The following is a 13347-nucleotide window of genomic DNA, read 5'->3' as shown; positions in this document are numbered from 1 at the left end:
TCTATTAGAAGTGTGAACCAACTCTGATTCTAAAATGTTAATGAGAGTGGATAATTTGAAAAAAAAAGCAAATAAAATAATAGACTTGAGAATTTCTTAGATATATTTAGTCGTAGCTCAGCACAAACTTTAACAGAAGCTCAAATGTAGAATGGAAAACGTCAAAAATAGTATTATCTTCAGATTTAGATAATTTTTTTGTATCTCAAAAATTTGGTTATTTGGAATGACTCTAACTATTTTTTTAAGGATAACCTTACTCAATTATGCAGTTTTCTGAAGCTCAAAAACACAAATTTGAGAATATAATAAGTTATATTGTGAAATATTTCATAAATTATCTGTAATTCCAAATTTAGTAGATAATTCGATAAGAAACTGAAAAGCCAACCCTAAGAACATGTTTTGTGAGAATTTTGATTACATTAAATAGGAAAATTTGAAAAGGCTAGACAATCACCCTAATAATGTATAGTCATTATTCAAATTATAACCAATTCTTTGATATTTTTTGAATCAATTTTTCTATAAATTTTGAACTCCTGTCACCAAAATATGAAAATATGTTGGGTAATAAGACAATTTCGGTACTAGTAGTTTTTACTTGAATTTACAAATCGAAACCTTGTCAGTGGCAAATAAAGAATCGTGACCATCGTTACCTCACGAAGAAGGCTGCATGTGAATTAGCGAAGAAGTTGGACAACAGTTTAGTAACAATAAGAAATCTATGATAACATAAATACTTTGTACTCTGCTTTTCACACAGATGGATGCATATACATCTGCACAACATTGAAGCGTAAGTTACGTAAGTTTCTAATATAATTTTCCCATACATCCGTACTCTCGCCAGAAATCTCATGGTTGCAGTTTAGTTTTTTTCTGGACTTGATAATTTAAGAAGAAACCATCAAAAACAAATTTCGATTAAATTTTTGTATACGATTTTTTTTGTAAAATGACACAAAATAAATCCATAGTTGATTTCTAGTACAATTAACTACATATTTCAACTGAATAATTTTAACTGCATTCAAAAACTTGTGTTGCAGTCCAAAGACTTAGAAAACTGATTCTAGATAATTCCACAAAATTGTAAAATAACTTCAGCTGCAGATAATTTGCATTAAAAATAATTAGAAATGTTTTCAAAGAAGTAATAGAAGAAATCAGTAATGATTTGTAAGTACAGTTGGGATCAGTTTCAGTTGTATAGCCCAGAAAGGTAAAAAGGCTATAAATAGTCCCAATGGGCGTGAGGGTACTCAAATCCAGTTGTATTCTGAATTAGTGTATTTTAGTCCAGTTGATTAATCCTTAAAAGGACTTCCAAAAAACATAGATTTCTTCCACAATTTCATCATACTTTCATTATGACGATGTTTTTTTCCTATGAGGTAAATTATTTTGAGTTTTCTCGTTCCGGTATTTCGTTGACAATAATTTCTTTTACATTCTTCTTAGTTCCCAGCTTTCAAATCTCGACAAAATGAATCTTTCGAATTCTTTGATTAGAATTATCTTCTGATGTACTACAAACACGATAATAATATAGAGCCAATCATAAGAACCGGATGTTTTTAAAATAATCATATAAAATCGAATATTTACTTTAAAAAACTTTTATTGGTACAAAAACACTTGTTAGATCGTAGCATTTATTATCTACTCACTTAAGAACAATTATATCCGGCAAGTGATGTCCATTTTGGGCAATACATTGTCGTAGCCTTTGATGGAAACTGGCCTCAATTCTTTGCAGCATGTCTACATCAATCTGGGTGACGCGTTGACTAATTGCGATTTTAACTGCTGCACGATGGGTAGCTTGTAAAGATGGAAATTTAGATCTGTATGCAGAATTTGTCTTACCGTATTTGTGTTCATTTGAATTGCTGCTGAATACCTCTGAATAGAGCGGCGTGGGCTTCTGACAAAAGCTTGTTCAATGTTCTCCGGAATTTGTTGGAGACCCGGTGATTTTTTCTTCAATTGATTCACTTGTTCGAAGGTTGTTCACCCATCTCAATATTGTGTTACGAGAAGGGATACTTGCATTACGATGGATATTAAACTGACGGCGGAAATCTCGATGAACAGCAGTTATGGATTCGTCATTTCTCACAAAACTGTCATACGTGTACAAGCTTTGGTTTAGCGTCCACAGCTCCATCTTAATGACTGAAATGTAAATGCTATGAATAAAAGAAACTTCAAAAACATCCGGTTTCCGTGAATGACCCTGTACAATACAAAAATTTAATTATAAAATTAGGAGAGTTCTCCCCCAAAGACATGGCATTTTAAGCCTTTCACCCTAAAAATATTACTACTCGAAAGTAGGATCTTGAATGTCGAGGTGCGACTGAGTCCCGTAGTGGGACCAGAGGTGGGCAAGTGAACCGTTCACCTAAAAGAGCGCTCTTTTGAACGATTCCAAAAGAGCTGCGACTCTATTTGCCTTCCCTCACAACTTTCTCGACTATCCCGAAATCCGAACGATTCTTCGAGAAAATCGATCAAAGTTTACTTGTTTACTTAGACATTTGATTCTTTCGACTAGACCAACTCCTAAGTCATTTACTTATAGAGCCCTAGAGCGATTGCCGGTTCTTTTTTCGATTAGTTTGATTTGATTCATATTAATTAGTTTATGTCAGATTTTTCTACTTCTTCGTCTTGAATTTCCTTAGCATTTTATTTTTGTTTTATTAGGTATTGCTTTGATATTCGAAATATTTGGGGGTATTGGTTCCCTTTATCCACGGTGTAAAATGATTCGTACTTTTACATATTCCTACTTGCACCCTTTTATAAGAGTGCCTTTGAAAATCGGTATTTGGTTTGTTGTTGATGCTTATTTTGCTTCATGGTTTGTTACCATGTGATGGGATCTAGTATTTTTTGGATACTATGGGGTAAAGCTGCGACCTTCAGAAAAAACTAAATATTCTGGTAGGAGCCACAAAACTAGGTAAGTGGAAAAGTTCCATAAAACTTTGTGATTCACTATTTTTTGTACCTCTGATTATTCCACTATTAGAAACAGGAAGATAAACAGTCATAAAAATAATTTTGTTATGGAAGACGACATATGGAATGCTTGCCGACTTCATTTGTAAATGTTTCATACAAAGTGTATACTTAATAGATAGTAGTTACTATTATACGTCAAATTCTTGACAATTACAGTACAAGGTTAGGTTTAAAAAAATCACTATATAGTTTTTTTGTAAATGAGACACTAACACGGTGATGGCACTTAACTAATGTAGTTTAAGACTTTTTACTTAGTAGGTATGTAATATGTGTAGTGGGATACAACAAAAATAAATGGAAATAATTTTTTTGAACCTTTGCATTGAGAAAGAAATAGCTCAGTCCCAGTTTTGTGGTATTTACTAAGAGTTGTGAGTATATCCAACTATTTATTCTACTATTTATTTATATTTATCAATCTTGAGATTGATTATAAAGGATTTGCTTTCGTTTCATCCATCTTACGACTATCTAATTAAATTATAATTTTCAGTATTTCATGTATTATGTATTAAATTCAAACTAAGATCTAAATTCTTGTATAAACTCTCCAAATCAAGACTGAAATATTTTCAAAATATCTCGAAAATATGAACCCTTGAAAAACTTTTATTCGAGAAGGTTACTGGTTAAAAATCTTCAAAATATAAAGATAAATTCCCAATAAACTTTGCCAACGCGAACAGTGTTTGCACATGCGCCAGTGCACAAGTTTTTTTTATTCTTTGAGGTTAAGTTCAACTGATTTAATATGGTTACAAAATAAACAATGAATTTCTTCTCTAGAGTGCATAGGGGCGTCCATTAATTAAGTGAGGCATTTTCAGACATTTTTTCATTCCGATTCAGTCCAGGGAGACTCGTGCGCAGTCTCAAAAGTGACTTTTGGAATTATTGGAAAATCATTTACTCCTTCTCCCTCATCCTGATCCGAAATTTGGAAACTTGTAACCTCTGTGAACCGCTTCAGCATGATTTTTTGTTTCCACTTCACCCTCGAGTTGTATTAAAAATGTACAAACTCTGTCGGAAAAACAGAATAATGATTGATTTTATAGAAAAATCGCACATGGTTAGCTTCATTTTTATTTTACTACTAAAAAATACTATTAAATAATTTAAACCCCTCAAAAAAGTGACAAAAAAAGAAAATACCGTACTCTCGGAAAATCTATACTTCTAGCGGAAAAATGAAAACTTTCGATTGAATCAAGAAGTAAATAGCCGGAAAAAAAATGATTTTTCAAGTGCCGATCAGCTCAATTTGCGATTGAGAATTCCAACTAAAATTAATTCAAATTAAACAAAAATCACCCAGAATCTGCTTTATTTTCAATAAATATAAAAGTAACATATTTTCTGAAAAATTACAATCTGATGAAAAAAACTTGTATACGTGTACCACCTGGAAATTTGTATTTGCATCCCTTAGGGTTACAGAAAAATGTGATCAACCTAAAGGGATATTTCTATGAATAAAGTAAGAGTTCGTTTTCTATTTCTTATTTTGTATTCAATTTCCAGTACACTGTCATCATCTGCTAAATCAAAATATAAATATAACCTAAAATGTTTTATTCTATAAAATATCAAATAAATTTACGTGTGAGTCTATAGATTTGCTACCAAACATATTATAATGCTATTTTAATAATAAAAATAGCGAAAATGCAAAAAGTTTGCTTATTTCATAATATTTCATACCTCGATCGAGAGTACGTACTTTCGATCTTAGGGACGAAGGTTTAACATCAATTTCCAGTGAGAAGTACCCGCGGGCATTATAATACACGGGCCAAAAGTTGAATTTACGGCCCTGCGCGTCATAATGCCCTAAGCGAACACATGTACTTTTCACTCTCGTCCCTGCACGAAAATTTGTAATTTGTACCAGCTAGGAAGAAAAATCGGGCCGAAAATTCAACTTTCTGCCCTTGTAATGTACATTATGTATAACTCCACCATAAATTGGATTGATTATACAAAATAGGCATGAGATTGTTTCCATTACAATCTATAAGGATTATAATTTTTTAAGACTTTCAAGTTTTTATCACTTTATTGGTAATACAAATGAAAATAAAGCCAATCATGTTCCATTTTTTGTTTAAATCTAATAAATTTTCAGCTAGATTTAGTATTTTCTACCGATATTGGAACAGTTGATCCGCACTTAAGAAACTATTTTTTTCGGTTTTAGTTTGTTGTTTGTTATTTTGGATCATTAATTTTTTTTAAATCTGCTTGGATTATTGGAATAAAACAACAGTAATTTTGAAAGGATCAATTCAACGAATGTACAATCCAAAGTGAAGCTTTCCATCCAAATTAATGTTCGTTAAAAAATTTTTTACCGTGTTTGGGTGATTATATGATGATAAACAAGTTCAAGGAAAGGGCTCTAGTCAAATTCTCATCACTACTCAGTGACTAGACAATGTGGTATCTCAAAATATTTGTCAATAAACTTCTTGATTGTTTCTTCTCATTAGATATGTCGTTATGAGGAAAATTACACCGTACTTTCATCGGAAAAATAAAGTTTCTCGTGAACACTCGTTTATGATACCACAAATATATATATAATATTCTTAATCCGGACAACTACTTCAACGGCGTCATCTCTGATAGTATATTCATGTTTTTTATTTCAAACAGAGCCAATTTATTCAAATTTTTCAATTAAAAGTGTAACTTCCTATTCCTTCCTATCCTCTTTGGAAGAGACAACCAAAACTCAATATTCTTAGCAAATTCCCTAAACATGAAACAACGATAACTGAAACAAAGATTTCAAAATATTATCAATTGCACTCACTACAATCATATTCTGTATACTGATGCATCTAAATCTGAAGTCGGCGTAGATTGTGCCGTAGCCAATTCACATCAAACAATCAAAGGATATCGTCTACACAGGATAATTATATGCAGTCCTCCAAGCCTTGAGCTCCCTATTCCCTGACGACAAACAACACTCTATCATTCGGAATATTCACGACTCCATTGACCATTGGCAAGCACTGGTTTACTTTAATCTGGGTACCGTCTCAGACTGGAATACATGAGGAATACAAGTAGATTCGACAGCTAGCCTCAACAGCGATTTAATACAAATCCACAATGATGTCATAGCTAGCATGAGACGTTTGTATTCGCGACCGATGGGCAAACCACTGGACAAGCTGCAACACTAAGCTACATGAACTTCAACGGTCCATCGACTTCAGAAAACTATCTCCCACGAATCGTAGACTAGGCATCTGGCATACTCGACTCAATCAAATATCAGCACTGCAAAATACCATTAACAGTGAACCACATGCTAAGAAGTTGTCCACAATACTCCAATAAGCGCCGTAGTCACCAGGTGTCGTAGTTATAGTACAGTTATAGTTTTATAGTACAGTTTTACTAATTCAATTCTTCTGATGTACAATAAACAGGGTTCAACAATTGGTATTTTAATAATAATAATCATCGATCAAGAAAAACTTCGTCCATTAAAAATACGTTTGAAGTAATTACCGTTAAGGTTTCTCAAGGGCTAGTTCTTGTTGTTAGCGGGATGAAAAAGAAATTAAAAACAACAATAAATTCTTGTTTTAGAAATTTTAGAACAAATTTGAAAAAATCGAAATTGTTAGGGGTACAAATTTTATATGGATAGCCCGATATGAGGAAAGTTTATTCTTTACGTTTCCAAAGATAGAAATCAGTGTGATACACTGTATATAAATAAGATACATCTAGTTTTTATCATTCGAATTGAAACAATTGTATTTCCTTTGTAAAGGTTTCAAATTTACGTAATTTTTGTTTGTATCCTAATCAGTAGCTTAAAAGATTTTTCTCATAATACCGTCTTCATTATGGTAGCAAAAAAACAGGTTCAAACAAGATTCTCGTGGCATATTTCAAAACGGTTCACAAAATTCTTCAAAGCTCCATAAATCAGGTCTAAATAATTTTTCATCTACCGATAATATCTACGATAATATATAGAAACCAACTGATACTAAAAAACCTTATAGTCCAGTCATTTTACGTAGATTTAGTCAAGATTTTCAGAAAATCGAGATACCCAGCTATAAATTCGTTTAAATTTTTTCATTTGACATGCTAAAACTCCTCTCAAAGCTCACATATTATTCGATGTGAGCAACTCTAAAAATCAGGGATTAAAAGTCAAAAATGTATATCTTTTGCCAATAACTCGTTTCCTCTGGGTTTTACGCTATTTATATTTATTATCAATATTGTACAGCATTAAATTTTCTACAACTTTTGTATGGAAAATTTTTTCATACGGTGAATAGTTCCTGAGATAGAGGGCAGAGCGCCCATTTGAAATCAACCGATAGTCCCGATCAAAATAATCTCTTATAAAGTTTATAAATTATTGCTAAATATGTAATTATATGTAGTTTTCATTTTTTATCAACAACTGCATTATATTTCATTATATATTTTTTGATTAATTATCTATTTCCAATCAAGTATAAATTCATTTAATAGCACTTACCTGCCCGTGTAGTTTCAAAATCGTAGTGAGAAAAATTTTAATCATATATAAATCTTATTTATAGTAATTATTTCAATTTCAATTTTCTTCTTCTTCATCCTCTTCGTCTTCCTGTTGAACTGGACAGTTTTTTTCTTCAAATGCTGCTGCCAGTTCATCCAAATTATTATTATTTTGATCGGGACTACCAATGGATTTCAAACGGAATGCTAACCGCGAGCGCTCTGCCCTATATCTCAAAAACAATTCACCATATGAAAAAAATTTTTTAAACAAAAGTTGTAGAAAATTTAATGCTCTACAATATTGATAATAAATATAAATAGACCATAGGAAACCATAGGAAACGAATTATTTGCAAAAAATCGATTTTTTTGACTTTTGACCCCCGAAGAGTTTTAAGCGGAGTTTTAAGATGTTAAATGAACAAGTTTGAAGGACTTTCTACCTGGATATCTCGATTTTTCCAGGTGAACGACCTTAAATGACTGGACTATCATAAGTATCACTCTGTATTATGAATTTAGTAGTATCTATACTGAAATATTGAAAAAAAAAATAAATGAACACTTAGAAGCTACTCTGTACTATTGAAATGTTCTACTTATGTTATCGTCCGCGAAAATATTATACAGGGTGTTATTCCAAATAACAGAACCGTAGATTTCAATTAGATATAATAAAATTTACTAAATTTGCTTCGGCATCTTTGTTCATCCATGACAATGTTTTGATTCCAATTCGGTTTGTTTTTTCGAAAAATTTTGAATATTATGGATTCGTGAGGATGCTGAACTATATGTAAGTTGACAAACTCCTTATATAAATTTATTTGAAATAGTCTCATATAGTTTTGAACTAAATTCAATTTTTGAGTCGATGGAAGTTTGTAAAAGGTAAACTTTATTCGACAATTGGCACTACGTTCTTTTAACTAATCATAAATATTTTCAAAACGGCCTATAAACAAGCTAAAGAGCTATTCTGTAAATTTGGAAATTTATTATCAGTTGTCCTGAGTGTTCCGAATATGGGAATTTCATTGCAACAACCAAATACATGTTTCGGCTTCCCACTTTCATCATTAATTGAACTTTTTCTAAATACAAACCTGGATTTTTGTCATTCTCATAAACTCCTTCATGAGGATTACCATAATTCATATGTTACGTTAGGGTGTTTGTTTCGTACCCAATAAGTCATCATCAAGTTCCATAATATTCCAAACTACAAGAGATTGTGGCAGTGTTCCATAATCCGACAATTTCGACGGTTTTCCGCCATATAATTGTATTTAATACAACCCTGAAATTTTTCGTAGTATTTTTAAAACGCGTGTTAGTTATAATATCCACAGGATTGAAGTTGAATATTCCTTTCACATAAGCAAATCAACGTATATGCAAGACAATGAAACTCAGCACTTAAAAATATGAGAAATATGTAAAAGCGAGTGCTCAAAGATATATCCATAAGTAAAGTCGACTTTACAGTACTAAGTTGAGTCTGGAAAATGGCAGTTTACGTTATCCTTAAATTCTCCCAATCCCGTTTAAAATAATTAGAAATAAAAAATCAATTAACATCAATAACTAATGATGAACTCTTCCATCCACCATGCCGTTTTAAAACATTAATATCATCCCCAGCGTTGACGAAGTCCTTCTGAAGCAATATCCAGTGTACTTTTCTGGACGCTCAAAATTAATTCAGCAATTTCTTTACGTGCCCCGTCAACTGTGTGTATTCCAGCTTTTATATTTTCTAAACACATCCAAATATTGCACCGTAAATCACAGTAAAAGCCCGAAACCATTGACTGAGAACCAGTATCCTGTACATCGTCCACTTCTAAATACTCTATTAGATATTCTTGACTTGGCTCTTCGTCGCCCCGTCCATAAATATCTATCTCGTACCGTATTAAATCACTTCCCGGACTTATAATGTAAATAACTATTTTTTGAATCCATCGACCAATCCAATTTTCTACTTATTAATTATTGATTCTAGTTGTATTATTTATTAAAATTTATTTATTTTGAGGTATATCCTTATATAAAATTTGATATTCTCTAAGAAAGTAATCCAGAGAATGCAAATCTAAACTTCTGAAGAGTCAAAATCTTCAACCTCAAAAAGGGATTCACACGAAAATTTATCTCAATCTTGTCGCTTAAATCGCGGTCTCGTATCTGCACCAGGCCCTCCTCACGTCAAAAAAAGTATGTATGACTAAAAAATAGAAAAAACGGCAGTTTGATTAATATTGGGGTAAAAAAAGGACACTTTTTGCAAAAGTATGCAGTTTCAAATAGTGTTGCGGGTTTAGGACTCAAAATAAAACTGTCAAAGAGTTTTTCAAACGCTTTTCGATTTTTAATTTGATTTATATCAAAGTTTTTTTTCTCCCACATTGGAGCATTATTTATAACCATGAAAATTTGTGCATTTAAACCGTGTAACATTCTTTAAGTGTAAATTTAAAACCAATTCTCAATAATGACGAAAAAAATTTTCAGATTTTTCGTTTTTGTGCATTTTCTAAAAAATTTTCCATAGTATTGTATATTTTCTATACCATCAAAAAGTAGACATTTCGACGAAGAAAAAACCCATCAACTTCTCACGAAAATCGAATAGTTTGATATGAGATTTTTCCATTAAAAATTAGGGTGCTTTTTGGATCTTAAGCCAAAATAAAGTAAAAAAATAAAATATTACAAACCAAATAAATTACAGTGTAATTTTTGTAAAAGATACAAACAAAAACCCAAAAACATGTTTTTCCAATTTTTCACATAAATTTTGAGGTTATGTGAAAAAAGTGTACGAACAATGGTTATAGATCTTTTGATTATCTACAACTTTATCCTTCGAGTTTTTCCTAAAGAACTCATAGTTTTGGCGGAAATAAAAAAAACATATTTTACCCTTAAAAACTCACCACTATTCATTTCCCCAGCTCGGATCACCTGGAATTTATTTTTCTATATTCTCTACCTTTTTTAATAGGTTTCGTCCTACTATAATTTTTTTTACAATTTTTATTATTTTCGATGCCTGCCCTGGTATACTTTCCGGTTCCATAATTTTATGGTCTTTTCATTAATTTTTATTTCATATACTTATATTGTTATTTCGTTTTCAAAACAAAAAACGAATATGCAACTTCTTTTCAGTAGATCGAAAAAAATAATGTAGTTAGTTATTTTAAAAATTACGGGGCCGTATCGAACACAATTATAATTGAAGTATCATGATGATTGTTTGGGTATGAAACTGATACTTTAATATTAGTATATGTGACGGTGGTCACAATAAAATAAATCGCAAATTTAGTAAAAAACCAAGTCGATGTAAGTTTAAAAAATAATTTGATTATGAATGTGGTAATTCGACTCTAAAAATGACATTGAAGAACTATACACAGAAACGTAATACTAAAGATTGGAATAAAACTGCCCGTTTAAAAAAATTGTCTGTTTCGAAAATAAAAATTATATGAACTAATTTCGGATTGTATCTGTAAAAAATATTCAGACATCAAAAACCTAATTTAAAATTTGCTGTTAACATATTCCAAAGTTTATTTATTTATAAGTAGTCTAGTTTAATATTAGTACAGCTTTTATCACCAAAAAGTGTCTTCTCACTTTTTTTTTAAATTCAGTATAGTGAAGATCTTCACAAGAAATAAACTAATTCAAATGGTTTTGCAGAGCACACGTCATTATAATAAGGGTTGAACAATTGTATCGTAAGTTCCAAAATCGTTTTTAAAACGATGGGCACAGCAAAACTATTCAATTTGGAAAATTTATAAAAAAATTTCGTGAGATAGATCAACCCCACTCATTTCCTGAGGTAGATCTATCAGCTCAAATTCTAGTCGAATCCAAAATAATTGCTAGCGAAAATTTATAAAATTAAAATAAAAATGTGATTGGTAGTAGGTATATCTATGAAGACTGAAAAAGACTTTAGAAGTATGTACGAGAAAAAAATTCTATTTGATTCAATTTTTAGTGCATTTTTGAATGTCTTCAATTTTAAAATATGCCATTGTCACGATTATTTTTCTTTAATATTGGGACCAAAAGTACCAATTCATATCCGAAATATCAAAAACAAATATCATAAAAGTTGACTACTTACAAATTTTTAATTTTTGTTTTGGTGGATATAGCATTTTAGAGTATTGAATATCCATTGACCATTTATTCCATATTTTGACAATATTATGTTAATTATGTTTAAGAATCCATTTTCGTGTTAATTTGCGTAAAAACAGTTGTCTTGCTTGAATTTTGGTCAAATCATAAGGTCAAATATTCAGCTTTGGAATTAACATTAAAAATTGTACAAATTAAATTGAATTAAATTTGACTACAATTCAGTTCGATGTAAGGCCACATAATGTCAATTCCAAACAATACCGAATTATCGAAACATTAAGATGTATTATTTGATTGAAAAGCTTAAGCCAGTCTTATATCAAGGCTACAATTGGCAATAAGTAGCATGCAACAGTCTTTAGGAAAGACGTCAGTCGCACAAATCAGTTCATTCCCCATAAATGTAAAAAACGACAGTAGTTTTCTCTCGAGGTATATCCAATAGAAAAGATAAACAATCTTTATAACACTCAATGACGTTGCGTCTAAGATTCTTATTTTTTTTGTAATCTCTGATCTCAGAAATTTGTTATTTATATCTAATCTTCTGTAAAGTTTGGACATTCCATAGCTATTTCAAAAATATTCAAAAGTAAACTGCAATTTTCGTCGTTTTAACTCAGCGAGAAAGAAAAAATGTGAAATACAACACTGGTTTTCTCTCGAGGTAGATAAACATCCAATAGAAAAGATAAACAATCTTTATAACACCATCTAAAGTTTTTCTTTGGAGATTGTCTTCTAGTAGTGCTTTATGTTCTCAATAACGTTGCGTGCGAAGATTCTTATTTTTTTTGGATTCTCTGATTTCAGAAAATCGTTATTTCGATAATCTTCTGTAAACATAACAGTTTGGCCATTACATAACTGCATCAAAAGTATTCAAAAGTAAACGGGAGAACGTTTAAGATCACACGAATAGTTGCCCAAATTCTATTTCAATTTGACATCAGCAGCAACCGGCTGAATTCTGTAGCAAGATCGTATACGTCAGTGGCAATATTTGGCAACATATTGCCCTCGTATAAGGCCGGCTTTAGAAATTTTTATATTGTTTATTCAACAAAACCATTTTTTTGCTATCTTCCGAAACATAATTATATAATATAAATAAAAAAGTTTAAAGAATAGAATGAATTTGTACAATTTTTAATTATGGAAGAAAATAATTTGCCCTTCATGAATTGAAGAAAAAAAACTAGTGTTTTACGCAAACCGTTCAACATTATTGTGAGTATAATTGCCTTTTTAGCGTCAAATATAATATTATATCAAACTTGTTGTATTTTAAATGTAATAGAAAAATTTTGGACCGTTTTATATGTGTATACACGTATCCGATAATAAAATTCAAAGAGAATTATGTAAAGTCCAAAAGTTTTCTCAAAATGCAACATATTTACTGTTCGTAAAATATCTGTGACTTGTAAATCATGTTTTATTATTAAAGTTAGATGTTTGAACTATTGCTTTGTGGGAAATTGTTATTTTCAGAAAATATTTTAAAACCACAAAAAATACAAAAAAAACGATACACATTGTATATTTATAATGTAATTCTAAAGTATACCAGTATTTATTATACTGTGAACTACATGAAAA

The 13347-nt window shown here is 30.8% G+C and overlaps 1 protein-coding gene across 4 annotated transcripts in view; it reads left to right on the top strand.

The window, feature by feature from the left end:
- LOC130894414 (mushroom body large-type Kenyon cell-specific protein 1) overlaps window positions 1-13347 on the top strand; it is a 217959-nt gene extending 204612 nt beyond the window's left edge. For all 4 annotated transcript variants that reach the window (XM_057801254.1, XM_057801250.1, XM_057801253.1 and 1 more), the window contains one exon: window positions 1-13347. This exon is cut by the window's left edge and continues 18118 nt beyond it. The gene's annotated coding sequence lies outside the window, so the exon portion shown is untranslated.

The sequence above is a fragment of the Diorhabda carinulata genome, chromosome 5, assembly GCF_026250575.1.
Source record: "Diorhabda carinulata isolate Delta chromosome 5, icDioCari1.1, whole genome shotgun sequence".
Lineage (NCBI taxonomy): Eukaryota > Metazoa > Arthropoda > Insecta > Coleoptera > Chrysomelidae > Diorhabda > Diorhabda carinulata.
This window is presented reverse-complemented; position numbering and strand designations above follow the sequence as displayed.